Below are 14,923 nucleotides of genomic sequence, written 5' to 3' on the forward strand. Positions count from 1 at the left end.
TCTTTGAAAGAGTGTAGGCTATATTTCCTAACTCGGCCACAAGAGAGAAATAATGGAATAAATAACACAGTTATGTACCGTTTTCAGCATATTATGTTGAAATTCGTCTCTGAGAGAATATGCTCCGTTAATGCAGCGTCACTTTTTACTTTCACTTTCTGTAGTGAATACTGACCGAGGTTGAGACTTTTTCTCCGGCATAACTCTTGCGCAAAGTTTGCACTTTTGTGTGATATCCATTGGCTCCCCTTCTTGTTTTAAAATGAAAAGATTTCCAATATAATGACGAAGGGATACAGCTACACCACTGCCTGTTGGCATACATCTTTACAACTAAAGACGTCAACATTGCACTGCGCATGTGCCCCAGAGACTTCTGAATACGATTGAGAAAGTAGTCAAGCGTTTGCATGGTAATTTTTTTTCCCCTGTTGGATCAGATTAGAAAAGGAATAAACCACCTCTTCCAGTCCGATCAAAATTTCATTCGAGCTCAATCGGATTGATTAAGGTGTTTACATGAAAATTACATGAATGTTTTTCAATCCAATTGAGCCGTCAGTCCGATTACAAATGGATTATTTGGGTGCATGTAAATGTAGCCATTGTTTTTCCTGAGACCGATGCCTAATTGTACGAGACCTGACACTGACGTTGTTTTTCCTGAGACCTGAAGCCTTTCAGTCTGAGGCGTGATGCTTTTTCATCATATGACTGAGGTCTGAGGATGTCCTAAAATGTTGCTGGTGTAGAAACGGAGAAACCATCATGTGAACAAAAATGCCTCAGCCTGTTAATGTCAATATAAACACTGAACCAAGAGAAACCATACAGTTACACAAACATACAATTAGGAAACTGAGAAAACATTTATCTTGATATCTGTCATTTTCAGGAAGTGTTTGTGTGAAGATCAGAAGCTCCAGAGCAGCTGCAGTGTGTTTGGTGCTGCTGTGTGTTCTTCTGCTGACTGCAGTCATAGTGCTGTGTGTCCACATCCATACAAAGAGCACAAACTACACACAAGAGACACACCAGCTACTAACTAACATCACCAACCTCACAGAAGAGAGAGATGGGCTGAAAATAAAGAACAAAAACCTGACCAATGAGAGAGACCAGCTACTTAAACAAGAACATAGCCTTGACAAATGAAAGGGATGAATTAACTAAAGAAAGAGACCAGTTCAATCAGAAGAGAAATGAACTGTGGAAGATGCTCAATGAAATGGGTAATGTTAAATTAAATTACAATTACTTGTACAAGTGTTTACTTAAATATCTAAATGGGGTCATTCCATAAAATTTATTGTCTTTATATACATTTAGCTATATATACTAATATATACTTAATATATATATATATATATATATTAGGTGCCACTATCATAAACTAATGTCATAATTCAGTACAGGTGGGAAAAAAAATAGTCAATGATCTGGTTGTGTTTACAGGTGGATATATTTACCAATCCAGTTTTTACTTCATTTCCTCTGAGAAGAGGAACTGGGCTGAGAGCAGAAGATACTGTACAGAGAGAGGAGCAGATCTGATCATCATCAACAACAGAGAGGAACAAGTGAGTGAAAAATAGATTGGGCACTAAAGGTTGTGCTGCTCACAGTATGAATGTCTACTCACCAACACAGACCATAAGAGTTAGTTCACCCAAAAATGATCATTCTGTCATCAATTCCTCACCCTCCTGTCTTTTCAAACCCATAAGACTTTCGTTCTTCTTCAGAAAACAAATGAAGATATTATGAAATCTGAAAGATCTCTGTCCCTCCAACGAAAGTGTATTCACCCAAAACTCTGACGGTTCAAACTGCTCATCGAACATATATAGAGCTCAACCGATCTTACTTAATGTATGAAAACAAAGTTGCTCTATGTTTGTCCGCTGATCAATGTTTATATGTGAATAAAACCCTAAATTAAATCTGTTCATCATATAAAGCGATCGTGTCTCTTTGGAACACTTAGACCGCTCAATTCATATGAATTACGTTTACAATCTCTTTATGAACTTATTGAAGCATCATAGTTTTGGATGAATAGATTTTTAATGGAGGAACAGAAATCTCTTAGATTTCATTAAAAATATTGTGTACTGGAACAACATGAGTGTGAGGAATTGATGACAGGATTTTCAGTTTCAGGTGAACTAACCCTTTAAATGTGACTTCCTGCTTCATTCTACTAGGAGTTTGTTAAAAAGATGTCTGGTGGTGCTGGAGTCTGGATTGGTCTGACTGACAGTGATGTAGAGGGCAGATGGAAATGGGTTGATGGCGCCAACATGACCTCTGGGTGAGAAATCACTGAATTGAACCGATTATTATCTAATAAATGATCATATCTCACAGTCAGTATCATATCACACAGAAAGCAGCACTGAACATCTAATGCTGATCTGTTGATGCAGGTTCTGGGCGACTGGAGAACCAAATGGATATAAAAAAGAGAACTGTGCTGTGTTATATTCATCAGGGTGGTATGATTATCGCTGTAATGATGCTTTTAAATGGATCTGTGTGAAAAGTATTTTTAAAAAAAAAGAAGAAAAAAAAAGGAAAAAAAGAGCAATTAATTTAAATATATTTGTGAAGTGTGTTGTAACTGAGTCAAGTTTCTTAATATTCTCACCATAGATGTAAATAATGGCAGTAACTACTGTATCGGGTCAGTGGGTAAAGTACACGAGGACATCTTATCACAATAAATACATTATTTAACATTATTTATTAACATACTTAAAGTCCAAACAATGAGTTCAGTCAAATATAACCAACAGTAGCTTGAACTCAGACCACAAAACTATTAGCTTTAATGAAGACAAAGACTGAACATAAAACCTTTAATGACACACAGCTCATATACTGAAGATTGACCAGATCAATACAGTGAGAGACACAGATAAAATGCAGTCAGTGAAACAATGTTGATGCGTCAACATTAATTCCAATTAGTGTTGAAACAATGGTGAGATTTCAACAAAATAATCAATGGGAATGTCAGTGAATCAACGTTACACTATGATTGATTCCACATCACCATTGTTGAATCAATATTGAAATGAACAAAAATAATCATTGGTAAATATTGTTTGATCAGTGTTAATGTGATGTTGATTCAAAGTCACATTAACTATTAATATTTCAGCAACACTTCAATGGTGCGTCACCAAATTCCTGACCATTTTAAAAATGTGGAAAACCTTTTAAATGATGTTTTATTAACAAAATTCGGGAGGAGCACGTGCAGATAATTAGACTAATTATCACAAGTGGAAAGCATTCAGCTAATCAACCAACAGAGGTATATATACTGCAGACTTACCTCTGTTCGTTGACAGTTTATCAGCATCCCTCCACCACCCCATCGCCTCACTTCTAGTCCTATCTCTCATAACCAACTCTGGGTTCGGGCCAAAATTCCGAGCTCAGAGCCCTCCCCCTGGACAGCACGCCAAATACGCATTACTTTACTCTATCTAAATATATGTATATGTGAACTCGTGAAAATATAAATGATGCCTTTCCAGCAATTTAGTCAATTTATTTAGTTTGACAGTTTAACACAATTAATGACAAAATGACGTGCAAAAAGGACAAAAGCATCACAAACTTTAAAAAACATGAATTTCAGAAGTCTAATGTCATAATTACAAGTGGTCCAACGATTCAAGCTTTCAAAATCTGGCTTACATCAGACTACTGCCTCTTTTCCTTTGGGTTCTCTGAAATCTGAAAAAGAAACCATGATGTTACTTAAGAGCTACTCAATTCAGTTGTCAAACATAGTCACATTCAGAAATGTTAATATGCTAAACACAATATGATTCACTTTTTATAAAAACAGAATATTCTAACTCTATTTATAATTCTGTTAAATTACGTATATATTTAATCTATATATCTACAATTGTGCTGTTCTCTATGAACATTTTGCATTTGGTCTATTAACAAGTTGTCGTAGAGTGACCCCTTCTGTTCAAAGTGGGGTATTGCATATAATTGTTTAAGTCCTCGGAAGTGAGGCAAAATTTCATAATAAAATAACAGTAAATTAATTTGCTACTTATCAGATTGTATGTTATTAATGACTACACCTACACCCAACCCTAAACCTACCCTTACAATACTACAAATACAGTTATTAAATTAAATAAATAAATATTAAAGTGGCCCTTCTAGTCTTTACCAAGAGCATGCGGTCATGGCTATTGCTGCTTGATTTAAGTTGATTTGAAGGCACTTACGTAGATATTGCTACATTGTAATTCCTGTGCATGTCTACTTTAAATTGTTATATCTTATATGCCAGATGTTAATTTAATTTCCCTTTATTTTATGAATTGCACAATCTATTTCTGATATAGTTGATGCTAACTATAAGGAATGTAAAGAGCCTTTGTTGTGTTTACAACATAACAGTCATTTGGTAAAATGTGCAGATGATCCTGTTCTTCTTTACTTGCTTTCACACTCTGACCAGGACTTCCAGGCAGGTGTGTTGGAGCTAAACTCTACATGAAGAGGAATAAACACCTATAAACTATTGCCAGTTTTTGACCCTATGTACACCTTAATCTGTTTAAATATCACAAAATATCCATGTCAGTCACTTTCTCATAAACACAAGTTGTAGTTTTTTTTGTTGTTGTTTTTTTGTGATTGTGTTTCAGTGGGAACAGGCTTAAAGGATTAGTCCACTTTCAAATAAACTTTTCCTGATAATTTACTCACCCCCATGTCATCTAAGATGTCCATGTCCTTCTTTCTTCAGTCAAAATGAAATTAAGGTTTTTGATGAAAACATTCCAGGATTATTCTACTCTACTTCAATGGCCTCCAGACAGTTGAAGGTCAAAATTACAGTTTCAGTGCAGCTTCAAAGGGCTTTAAACGATACCAGACGAGGAATAAGGGTCTTATCTAGCGAAACGATCTGTCATTTTCGAAAAAAAAATGTAAATGTATATGCATATTCCTATACGCCTTCCCTATTCTATGAAACTGACACTGGTGCTGCGTTTGTTCCGTAAGTAGAATAGGGAAGGCGTAGGACATACAGCGTAAACTTTTTGAAGAATACGAAAATGCGGTTTTGGTGGAACCACTTGGAAGGCGATCATTTGTTTATATAAAGCATATATATTTACATTTTTTTTTTAGAAAATGGCCGATCGTTTCTCTAGATAAGATCCTTATTCCTCGTCTGGTATCGTTTAAAGCCCTTTGAAGCTGCAATGAAACTGTAATTTTGACCTTCAACCGTTTGGAGCCCATTGAAGTCCACTATAAGGAGAATAATCCTGGAATGTTTTCATCAAAAACCTTCATTTCTTTTCAACTGAAGAAAGAAGGACATGAACATCTTGGATGACATGGGGGTGAGTAAATTATCAGGAAAATTTTATTTGAAAGTGAACTAATCCTTTAACTGAATGGAGATCAGTTGCATTCCTCAAACTTAATAAAAATTCAGGAATATGAATGATTACTGGATTAAGCAGTAATGAGGAATCAGGAGTTAAAGAAGGCACAGGATAGCATCAAGTCCCAGGTCAGCTGATAATCCTATCGCTTACAACTCAATTAATATATCAATGTCACATTTATCAAGAGGGTGCTTCTCATTTTTTTTAATTGTCCATCCTCATCTACCTTCACTAAAGCAAAGAAGGCGGGTGCTCTGCAAGCACTGAGTAATAGATGCAGTACGAGGGCTGTGTGTAAAGTATGACATTCTTGCTCATGTTCATGTCTAAAGCAAGATACATGCACTTTTTAAGAATGTAGAAAAATGGATGGTTTATTGAAACACTTAAACTAACACATTTTATTACAGTAGATCCAGTTAAATAAATCAAGTGCAAATAACAAACACACAAAGAAAGGAACAGATAAATGATAAGATAGATGCACTATTGTTTGAAACCCAATTGTTTGAAAGCCATTGATGTCAGGTGGTTTAACACAAGACTTCAGTATAGGATGCACCTGTGTTTTTAGACTCCTGAGAAGCACACATGCAAAACCAAAATGGGTATTTAACAATCAGTGGCCATTTTCAAACTACAATTGGTGTTTTTCAACCATTTTCAACAGACTTGCTAAAATCATGAAGGCCCACCCCTAAACCAAGCCCCCAGTGGATTAGAGCAAACTGGGTAAAGCGGTTGAAAATGCCCATCATGAACTGACGTGCCCCACTGATTGGGACACATGCAATAGTGAGTTGGCGTTGATACGGTTTCCATATGTATAGCAGAAAACGTTATTAACATTGTAAGTGAACCTTAATCATATCTTGCTCTCATTCCTGAAACTCCTATTTGAATAAATAAACAAATATTTTTAGTTTTCTTCTGATGGCTGCGTTCACACAACAGCAGAATACAGATGTCAGTCCTGTTTTAGAGAGATAAATATGGTTCCCTTTCATGGGAACATCGACGCTGCGTTGAATCGCATTGGGATCACCTCTGCGTGATTACGTCTTGAAGCACTCGTGAAATCGAACCAATAGTGTGACGGGACGTCAGAGCGGGTGACGTCACGGACCAGGAAACTATAAAGCACTCCTGAGAACAAAGAACGCCAGCTTCTGTGTCTTCAGCAGCGCTCTGTGTTTTCGTGTGTCTTATTTGGTGTTGTCTGTCCACTATATATACAGCTAACAAATATCTCTTCGTCCGAGGACAAGAGCAGCTTTTTTGTTACACCAAGCACTTATATATATATATATATAAGAAAAGACACTTATTATGGCGACAAGCAAGCAGCAGTTTGTCAAGTGTGTTCCTCCCTGCCCTCGCTTCATCACGGGCGGGGATACACACGAGATGTGCGTTGCTTGCTTGGGAGTGGAGCATGCCCAGGCAGCTCTCGAGGGAGCTGTCTGCGTGCATTGTGAGAAGCTAACGCTCTGTATACTCCGTTCACGCCGGGCGTTCTTCGACAAAGAGAAAGAAGGCGCCGCGGCGAGTGTTCCCCAGGGATCGGGTCCCGCTGCTGCTGAGGCACAGCGACGGCTTCATTCCTGTGGTTCACAAATGGATCTGGTGGAGGGGTTAGAGACGGGCCCGGCCTTATCTCGGCCCTCACCTGCCAGACCCAGTGTCTCTCCTCTGGTTGTGGAAGCACGCGCTGCGGTTTCTTCCCCCAGGAGAGAGGCACCGGCGCTTCATCCATCCAGCTCCGAGGAGTTGGATGTGATGAGCGTCGAGGCTGGAGAGGAGGTCTCGCCATCCTCATCTCCAGCATATGAGGAGCTGTTGGAGGTTGTGACGCGGGCGGTGGCCAAATTAAATATCGACTGGCCAGCCGAAAGACCTGAAATGCGGCAAAAGAGCAAGTTAGATGAGCGCTTTTTGCCTGCCCGGTCACAGCCTCAGCGTCGGGGATTGCCGTTCTTCCCCGATCTCCACACCGAGGTGTCGAGATCGTGGCAGAAGCCGGCTCAATATAGAGTTTACAGCCCCCAGACATCTATATATTCTAACATCGTGGGGCTGAAACAACATGGTTATGGGACGATGCCCCGGGTTGAAGAGACACTCGCGGGCTATCTCTCGCCCGAGTCCGCGTCGTCCCTTAAATCCCCGACGCTGCCCACCAGGCCATTACGTACAACATCGACCTTGGTGGGCAAAGCTTATGCCTCAGCAGGTCAGGCTGCAGCCTGCTTACATACAATGTCGATCCTGCAAGCCTACCAGGCCGACCTGCTGGGGAAGATTGATGAGAGCGGTGAGGTGAGCTTTGAAACCATTCAGGAACTGCGAAAGGCAACCGATCTAGCTCTCCGGGCCATCAAGGAGACGGCAAAAACAATCGGCCGTTCTATGGCAGCCCTGGTGGCCACGGAGAGGCACTTATGGTTAAATCTTTCAGACATCAGGGAAAGAGATAAAAGCATGCTGCTGGATTCGCCACTGTCTCCCCTGGGCCTCTTCGGCGATTCTGCCACCTCGGTCGTCGAGAGGTTCCAGGAGGCCAAAAAACAGTCAGCGGCCTTTCAAAAGTTCCTCCCTCGCCGCTCTCTCCCCGCCGAGGCTGCTGAGCGGGAGCAGCCTCGGCCATCTACCAGCTCCTCATCTGTACATAGAGCGCAGCAAAAACAAAGCGTCGCCACCCGTGCTCCCCCGCAAAGATCTTGGGGACCGGGGCGAGCGACACAGTCGAAGCCTTCCAAAGGTAAGACAGACCTGCGGACTGTCATTATCGCTAGGAAGGCTTCTGAGGGCAGCCCCCTCCGAAGAGGGTCCTGTATTACGATTCTATAAAGTTAACCCCTCTTCGGTGCCCTCAGGGGGCCGTTCTGCCAACCCTGCCACCTCGTGTGCTTCAGGGCGCAGCGGTCCCCACCGACCCTCTGAGGAGGGTCGGCCAGCGTCTGATTCGGCTGTTCCCTGCCGGTGCGCCACTTCAGGGCACCGAATCAGGTGCTCAAATAACACCAGAGGCCAGCCTCGAGAGGCTGGTTCCCTTAGTAAAATTTCTAGAAGAATGGAAACTTCTTCCCAATATTTCTCGAAGGGTGCTGCTCACAATAGAAAAGGGTTACAAAATACAGTTCGGGTTTCGCCCGCCCCAGTTCAAAGGGGTCCTTCCTACAGTGGTGGGTCCCGAGCAGTCTCTGGTTATGGAACAAGAAGTTATGACACTCTTGCAAAAAGGAGCTATAGAAAGGGTTCCTCCTCCCAGCAAGCAGTCAGGGTTTTACAGCCGTTACTTCATCGTTCCGAAGAAGGATGGAGGGTTCCGTCCTATTCTAGATTTGCGCATGTTAAATCGTTCAGTGCAAAAGCTCAAGTTCAAGATGCTTACACTCAAACAGATCACTACACAGATCAGGTCCGAGGACTGGTTTGTGACAATAGATCTGAAAGACGCTTACTTTCATGTGTCTATCCATCCTTCGCATTGGAAGTTCCTCAGGTTTGCTTTCGGGGGCGAAGCTTGCCAATACAAGGTTCTTCCGTTCGGCCTGTCTCTTTCACCCCGCACCTTCACGAAGTGCATGGATGCAGCTCTGGCTCCCCTGAGACTCCAGGGCATCCGAGTACTAAATTATATCGACGATTGGTTGATTCTAGCTCAGTCAGAGCAACAAGCAGTTCAACATCGAGATGTAGTTCTGTCACAAATGAGAAGGTTAGGGCTGAGACTCAACGCCAAGAAGAACGTACTTCTTCCAGCACAAACTACCAATTATCTAGGAGTAGTCTGGGATTCCACCACGATGCAGGCACATCTGTCTCCTGCTCGGGTGAATGCCATTCTCTCAGCCATGAATGGGGTGAAATTAGGCCAGTCACTCACTGTGAAACAGTTTCAGAGACTGTTGGGTCTGATGGCAGCTGCGTCCAACGTGATACCTTTTGGCCTGTTGCACATGAGACCCCTACAGTGGTGGCTCAGGACCAAGGGGTTTTCTCCGAGGGGAAACCCTTTCCGCGGCGATGCCTTAGTCATGTGGAAGAAGCCTTGGTTCCTGTCCCAGGGACCTGTGCTGGGAGCTCCTTGTCGTCGCGTAATGCTAACGACGGATGCGTCTCTCACAGGCTGGGGGGCGATCATGAGTGGACGCTCGGCTCAGGGTCTTTGGGAGGACCATCATCGTTCCTGGCACATAAATCGGCTGGAAATGATGGCGGTATTTCGAGCACTCAAATACTTCCTCCCAGACCTTTGGGGCCACCATGTGTTAGTTCGCACAGACAACATGTCGGTGGTTTCCTACATCAATCATCAGGGGGGTCTGAGGTCTCGCCAGCTGTGCAAGTTAGCCCATCAGATCCTCCTGTGGTCCCAGGGGAAGCTTCTCTCTCTGAGAGCAGCTTATATCCCTGGGCATCAAAATGTGGGGGCAGACATCCTGTCGAGACAGGGGCCGAGGCCCGGGGAGTGGAGACTCCACCCCGAGGTGGTGGAGCTCATTTGGAAGAAATTCGGTCGTGCAGAAGTCGATCTATTTGCCTCGAAAGAGACCTCTTATTGCCCGTTGTGGTATTCCCTGACCCATCCAGCCCCGCTGGGGTTGGATGCCATGGTACAGGCGTGGCCGAGGCTGCGTCTGTACGCATTTCCCCCGATTGCTCTGCTCCCAGGAGTTCTGGAGAGGGTTCGCCGGGACGGGGTCCATCTCATATTAATAGCCCCGTTCTGGCCAACCCGAATATGGTTCTCGGATCTAGTGTCCCTATTAGAAGGCTCCCCCATGGAGATTCCAATCAGGCAGGACCTCCTGTCTCAAGCGGGCGGCATGATAATTCACCCCCGCCCGGAGTTGTGGAAACTGTGGGCTTGGCCTCTGAGGGGGCCGAGCTCATAGAATCCGGTCTCTCAACTGAGGTTGTGGAGACCATACTCCACTCCAGAGCTCCGTCCACGAGAAGACTTTATGCATATAACTGGAAGCTGTTTGCTACTTGGTGTAGCCTATCTCAGGTGGACCCGTTCCACTCATCCATCAGTCATGTACTGCAATTTCTCCAAGAAAAATTCTCGGATGGCCTATCCCCTTCTACATTGAAGGTTTATATTGCAGCTATTTCCGCCTATCATGCACCTTTGGGGGGTATTTCTGTGGGAAAGAACCCCCTAGTCATACGTTTTCTCCGTGGTACCCAGAGGCTGAGGCCTGCTGTGCATACAAGAACTCTGTCCTGGGACTTGGCTATTGTATTGGAAGGGTTGGCTGCGGCTCCCTTTGAACCTTTAGAGGAAGTATCTGAAAAGTTCCTCACTCTGAAAACTATATTTCTGTTGGCTATATCATCTCTCAAAGAATTGGAGATCTACAAGCACTTTCTGTTCCTCCTTCATGCTTGGAATTTGCGCCTGGAATGGTCAAGGCTTTCCTGCATCATAGACCGGGGTATATACCCAAGGTCCCCACCAATGTCCCGGGGCCCATTGTTCTGCAGGCCTTTTGTCCTCCACCCTTTTCAGATGCGGATCAGGAGAAACTAAATCTGCTGTGCCCGGTGAGGGCTTTAGACATTTACGTCCACAGAGCTGCCCTGTGGCGCAAGACCGACCAATTATTTGTCTGTTACGGGTCCCCTAAGAAAGGGGGCCCAGCGTCTAAGCAGAGAATGAGCAACTGGGTGGTCGAGGCCATCTCTCTTGCCTATGAATCCTCCGGACAGCCTTCACCTTTGGCTGTCCGTGCACACTCCACCAGAGGTATGGCTGCTTCAAAAGCTTTGTTCTCGGGAGTTCCCATCAGCGAGATCTGTGATGCGGCTGGGTGGTCATCTCAGCACACCTTTATTAGGTTTTACAACCTTGACTTGGGCTCCACTCCGGGGTCCGCGGTGCTCTCGTCCCAAGATAACAGGACAGGCACTTGGTCCTATGGCCTAGTTGGGATAGGGTTCCCAATGCGATTCAACACAGCGTCGATGTTCCCATGAAAGGGAACATCTCGGGTTACGTCTGTAACCCTGGTTCCCTGAATAGGGAACAAGACGCTGCGTTGCTCAGCCATACTCCCTGCGCACCTGTGAGCGTCTGCTTCATCCACATCAGAAGCTGGCGTTCTTTGTTCTCAGGAGTGCTTTATAGTTTCCTGGTCCGTGACGTCACCCGCTCTGACGTCCCGTCACACTATTGGTTCGATTTCACGAGTGCTTCAAGACGTAATCACGCAGAGGTGATCCCAATGCGATTCAACGCAGCGTCTCGTTCCCTATTCAGGGAACCAGGGTTACAGACGTAACCCGAGACGTTCTGTTCACACAGTCTGGATATGAAACTAAAGTGACTTCCTTTCAGGACTACAAATGAATTTGAGTAAATTCATTAAACGGGGAGTCTAAATATGCAAGAAACAAGCGATAATGAGAAGCAACTTTCCCTAGCAATGTCGAGCAACCAGCAGAAATACTCTAGAAACCAGATTGAAAACCCTCATCTTTAACAGGAAGTGTTTGTGTGAAGATCAGTAGCTCCAGAGCAGCTACAGTGTGTTTGGTGCTGCTGTGTTTTCTTCTGCTGACTGCAGTCATAGTGCTGTGTGTCACGTTCACTCAAGAGAGACAACAGTTAATATCCAAGAATGAAAACCTGACCAATGAGAGAGACCAGCTAAAACTGGAGAAAAATGATCTTCAGATGAGTCTTGGTAAACTGGGTGAGTTTCTTTTGTCATTTTAGTAGTTGCTACAGAGCAGGAATATAATCTGGATAGTATTCATAGGTGTTTGTATGTCAAGTGTAATTCTAGTGCACATATTTGTTACGGAATTGTGTAATTCAGTATATTGTTTATTTTGTTTGTTTCCTGTTATTTCTGTCTATGTGTTCTTTTGCTTTGCTTGTGTTAAGCAGGATATCACGTAGCCTAATCGGTTGCGGGATGGCTCCACCTCTCTCTGCCGGGATTGGCTTAGGACGATTGAATAAGGGTTTAAAACCATCTCTTCCGCTTTCTGCAGTTGAGCTGTGCGACTTCGGGCCGGTCGCACTTCTCCTGTCTCCTCTCCAGCCGCCAGACCCCCATTACATATTGTGTATTTTATTTATTTTTGACTCTGTTATATATTTTCTTTTCTTTACAGTGATGGTGCTAGGTAGGGTTGACCTGCCCTTTTCTTTTGAAATTAAGTTCGCTCTGTTTTGTTAGTGTAGTAAGGGTAATTTGTTGTATTTTGTTTTGATAATCTGAGGGAAGTTATTTTGGATATTTTTTGTTTATTATTCGTTTTGTTTGTTATTTTGGGCCTTGGGTCTTCCTGAAGTTTATGCACCTACTGGTTTATGTTATCCTGGAAATTCTCAAATGTTACTCATTTTCTTTTATCTTAATAAAACGTTAGTTGTTTTTTTGAACCCTGAATCTAGTGGTTTTGATTTATTTATCTATTTATTTTTTTTCTTTGGTCTGACGACTGGGCGGGGGAGGCATTTTTCTTTCTTTTCTTAATTTATTGCGATTTAACCTAGACGGATCGTAATATATTAGAGTATCTCATTAGAGTATCAGCAGACTGTCTGCTTCATATTTGCTGACACTTTATTTTGATGCTGAATACAAGTAACTTTACAACTACATGTCAGTTTATTCTACTAATCCAGACCCTAACCCTACCCTAACAGTCTACTGATACTCAGTTGCAAAGTTATTATAGTTAGTCCATGTCTAAAGTGAACCATCAAAATAAAGTGTAACCATAAATTCAAATATAAAACCTGTTTACAAAGTATGTAAAGAATATACAAAAGTGTCCTATTTTTAGGATAATTATAATAATAAATTTATGAAATTCTTAGATTTTTTGAAGTGTAGGTACAATCCCTATGAATACTATTGAGATTGTGTTCATAACTGACACTTGTTAAGTGACGTGTTAGGGTTAAGTGACTTATTTTAAAAGAGATAGTTACCACCCACTAACACTAAAGCTCACAGATGAACGAAAAGTTTTCACCCCCGTCCTACATTACTAAATTGGTTTGTTTTGCTTCTTTGTTGCCTTACCTCAGATTTCACGATTTCCCAACACAAAAAAATTTCAGGAAAGCATGAGTGAGACTGATACGGTGAGATGAAGGTTCTTGTTTTAAAAATAAAATGTGTGGGAGTGCGTTCGTGCATTTCCAAACTGAGGATGTTTACATCTCATCTCATCTTGAACCTGCTGAAATGTTCCTGTAAATATATTTCCTTTCCAAATGTGCATTTCCCCAGTAACCTGCCACAGTCCAGTGCTTGTTCTAAACATTGTTGAGGAATTTTTATTGCTTATTATTTATTCTCCTGATTTATAAATGGATGCATTGATACTTGTTTTCTCTCTGTCTTGTGTATCATTTAAAACAGCTTGTTCAGTGGAAAATTACTGCTAATGCTGTTCTCTTTTAAGAAACACTTCTGAAACTAGCATAGGAAGTGAGGCAAAGGTGCAAATGTGTTTGTCTAGACAGCTTGAACTTCAATAGGGCATCTGCTAAGTTTTAAACTTCTTTTTTCAACTTTTATGATCCTAATATGGTAACGTGTTATGATTGGTTTGGGGTAACAAGGAACAATAAGAGGGGTATATAAGACAGCCGCACTGGGTGAGGGTGTTCTTCTCTGTAGAACTGTGTAGAAATCTTCTTTAAACAACCTTCTTGCAAGAATAAAATCAACAAAGACATTTCCTGAGTGTTTGTTTCATTACATTCTCACCACTGAAAGAATGAAGAATTTTTCCACAATAACGAATAAGTCACTGAAATCAAAATCAACTATTCTTATTTTTTTATGAAATATTGCAGTATTTATGAATGATTTATCAATGAACATCACATTTAAAATTCATGTGCCCCCATAATCTTAAATTAAAATAACTTCTCCTCCCTCTTGAAAAGACACCTCTTCTCTTCTCTGATGACGTGTTTACTGGAGCGAGAGCAGCACAACCTGTCAATCACATGACATTACAGCAATGACCGAGTTTTACTCGGATATACATCACAAAAGGGAAGAAAGACTCACAACTACTGTTTCATGTCAACTTTAAGGGTCTGATGTCATGTTTTTGTTTTCACACATTGACCACAAGTTTGTTTGCCACTGGTAAAGAAGACGAGTGCTAACTACATCTACAACAAACAAGGAACAAGATCATTTAATGTTTGACGGTTAAAGAGCAGAAATGTCTGATGTTATTATCAGGACTGAGTCTGAGAGAATGAACACAGACAGAGTGGAGATGATAGTGGTAATCTATGAGAATGCAGAATGTGTGAGAGATCATGACTTCAGGACAGAGACAAACACACTCCAACCACTTCAGCGTACAGGTAATCACATTCATTACTTTGATCAAATCATCAGAGTCTGCACATGTTCAGTCATCTAATGTCATTCCTGTGGTGTTCAGAAGTGATTGTGTGAAGATCAGAAGCAGCTACA

The 14,923-nt window shown here is 42.1% G+C and overlaps 2 protein-coding genes across 4 annotated transcripts in view; both read left to right on the top strand.

The window, feature by feature from the left end:
* LOC127511454 (C-type lectin domain family 4 member M-like) overlaps window positions 1–14,923 on the top strand; it is a 173,901-nt gene that overhangs the window by 64,896 nt on the left and 94,082 nt on the right. The gene's annotated exons all lie outside the window — the stretch shown is intronic.
* Window positions 1–14,923, top strand: part of LOC127511210 (CD209 antigen-like protein C) — a 32,194-nt gene that overhangs the window by 12,699 nt on the left and 4,572 nt on the right. For 2 of the 3 annotated variants that reach the window (XR_007929882.1, XR_007929883.1), the window contains exons 1-2: window positions 913–1,232; window positions 1,456–1,580. The exons of the other annotated variant lie outside the window; for it this stretch is intronic. The gene's annotated coding sequence lies outside the window, so the exon portion shown is untranslated. Of the gene's footprint in view, window positions 1–912; window positions 1,233–1,455; window positions 1,581–14,923 lie in introns of those variants that run through there. 3 annotated transcript variants of the gene reach the window in all.

This window comes from Ctenopharyngodon idella, chromosome 4 (assembly GCF_019924925.1).
Source record: "Ctenopharyngodon idella isolate HZGC_01 chromosome 4, HZGC01, whole genome shotgun sequence".
Taxonomy (NCBI): domain Eukaryota; kingdom Metazoa; phylum Chordata; class Actinopteri; order Cypriniformes; family Xenocyprididae; genus Ctenopharyngodon; species Ctenopharyngodon idella.